Below are 2,956 nucleotides of genomic sequence, written 5' to 3'. Positions count from 1 at the left end.
TTCAATTCTTATGAGCTATTGTTATTTTCAGAGTTAACAAGTGGGGAGACAAAAAGAACTGACCATAACAATGTGAAGTGGGAAGGACATTTTAGCTCTCTCTCCCTTCCTCTCTCTGTGTTAGCAGGGCTGCTGGATTTGTTTGCCCACCACGTTATATTTGCTATGTTTCATTAGGTTAATTTTCTGCGATTGTGTTATAGAGAGAAAGAGAGTTTGACTGGCAGGAGGGACGATATGGAGAGTATGTGTGTTTTGTGGAGGGAGTTGACTGGCAGGACCCAAAGTTAATTGTCAGAAACGAAGAGGACAACGTGGGTATTTTAATTTTGTGGGGGCAACGAAAGGGGTAAAAATACGAAAGGCCATGGGCGGGAAAGTGGAAACAAATCCAAAATTTCATCTTTTCCCGCCAAGACGGGGCTGACCGTTCTGCATACGCGGGCAGTTGGGGCTGCCCGGTGAAAAATAAATAATTTAAAAATAGAAAACTTTTGAGTTTTTCTACTTGAAGAGGAAAAAAAAAGGTATCCCATAATTTCGTAACATAGGATTCTATTGTATTGCAGGCGCAACATACTATTTTAAAAAAGCAAATTTAAAAAAAAGCACATTTAAGTTCATTTCAACTGCTGATTCAATCTTGTCCGTCCATTTGATTCAATGCCCCCAAACTGGGTCCAGCATATCAGCAATCTTGGCCGCCCATTTGATTCAATGCCCCCAAACTGGGGTCCAGCATATTCTACTACGCCATCGCGTGTCTGACACGTGTCGTGTCTGTACTCACAGATGGCTACCCTGATTGGTCCTGCATGACGTGGGATGGATGGCTAATAGAAGCCCTATGTGTTCGTTTGAATTAGAAAATACGACCAAGAGATGGAGCCCACGTAGATAGGTAGATGACGTGGCATGGGACTGAAAGTTGCTCTATATGGAAGTCTTCGCCTTATCTCATGTCAAATGGAACCTAGAGAGAGAAAGGGGTAGAGAGAGAGTTATCACCTAGAGAGAGAAAGGGGAAGAGAGTTATCCTGGCTTTAGAGTGAGAGAGGGAGGTTTATCATTGTCCGTTGGCTTTAAAGAGGGTTAATGTCTTAAGACCCAAGTTTTAATTTTAAAAATAGTTTATATAATGTTGAGACCCTTGAAAATTCCCAAATTGATCATCTCAACCTCAAAATGTATGAATATGAAAAAATTGGATTTTAAGTCTTCAAAATAGTGCATCATGTAATGTATATTCTAGACTGTCGATTCTCAAAATTTTCAAGTATTTATAAATCTGCTCAATCTACACTAATTCTAAATCTTTAAATTTTGTAGTTAGAGATAAAAATGAATTTTAAAAGCATCACCAAGCTTTCTAGTACTGAAACAACATGTTTCAACCCTATTTTAAGGTGTGCATTATTTTGATTGTTTAAAGCTTCAAACTTATACAAACCACACCCTTTAATTCTTGAGAAACAACAAGTCACTTTGTTTTTATTTTTTATTATTATTTTCCTGATTGGGTTGATATTGTCTGATCTGGATAACCCTTGATTTAACCGATCCGCATTGGTTCATCAAAAACCGATCCACAATCCGGTTCTATTTTTGTTTTATTATTATTTTCCTAAATTGGCTAATACGATCTTATCTTAATAACCCGATTTGGCCAAACAACAGTTGTCACCTGTTTTTTACTTTTATTATTATTTTCCTGATTGGGCTGATATAGTTTGATCTGGATGACCCTTGATTTAGCCGATCCACATTGGTTCATCAAAAGCCGAACCACAATCCGGTTCTATTTTTGTTTATATTATTATTTTCCTGAATTGGCTAATACAATCTTATCATAATAGCCCCATGTGGCAAAACAACAACTATCACATGTTTTTATATTTTATTATTATTTTTCCGATTGGGTTGATATTGTTTGATCGGGATAGTGCCTTGATTTAGTCAATCCACATTGGTTCATCAAAAGCCGATCCACAATCCGGTTCTAATTTCATTTATATTATTATTTTCGTGAATTGGCTAATACGATCTTATCTTAGTAGCCCGATTTGGCCAAACAACACCTGTCGTATGTTTTTATTTATTTTTTATTATTTTCCAGATGGGGCTGATATAGTTTGAGCTGGATAGTCCTTTATTAGCTTATCGACATTGGTTCATCAAAAGCCGATCCACAATCCGGTTCTATTTTTGTTTATATTATTATTTTTCCGAATTAGCTAATACAATCTTATCTTAATAGCCCGATCTGGCCAATCAATCGATGTCACCTGTTTTTATTTATTATTAGTATTTTTTCGATTGAGCTTTTATAGTTTGATTTGGATAGCCCTTGATTTAGTCGATCCACATTGGTTCATCAAAAGTCGATCCATAATCCGGTTCTATTTTTGTTTATATTATTATTTTCCTGAATTGGCTAATACGATCTTATCTTAATAGCCGATCTGGCCAAACAAGAGCTGTCATCTATTTTTATTTATTATTATTATTTTCTTGATGGGGCTGATATAGTTTGAGTTGGATAGTCCTTGATTTAGCCGATCCACGGTGGTTCATCAAAAGCCGATCCACAATCTAGTTCTATTCTTGTTTATATTATTATTTTCCCGAATTGGTAATACAATATTATCTTAATAGCTCGATGTGGCCAAACAACTGTCACATGTTTTTATTTATTATTATTATTTTTTCAATTGGGCTGATATAGTTTGATCTGGATAGCCTTTGATTTAGTCGATCCACATTGGTCTATCAAAAGTGGATCCACAATCCGGTTCTATTTTTGTTTATTTATTATTTTCCTGAATTGGCTAGTACGATCTTATCTTAATAGCCCGATCTGACCAATATTTTGCTGATGGGGCTAATATAGTTTGAGCTGGATAGTCCTTGATTTAGCTGGATAGTCCTTGATTTAGCTGATCGACATTGGTTCATC

This window comes from Amborella trichopoda, chromosome 3 (genome assembly GCF_054954075.1).
Source record: "Amborella trichopoda isolate Santa Cruz 75 chromosome 3, AtrichopodaSantaCruz75HAP2 v2.0, whole genome shotgun sequence".
Taxonomy (NCBI): Eukaryota; Viridiplantae; Streptophyta; class Magnoliopsida; order Amborellales; family Amborellaceae; genus Amborella; species Amborella trichopoda.
The sequence above is the reverse complement of the archived record's forward strand: the minus strand, read 5'-3'. Positions refer to the sequence as shown.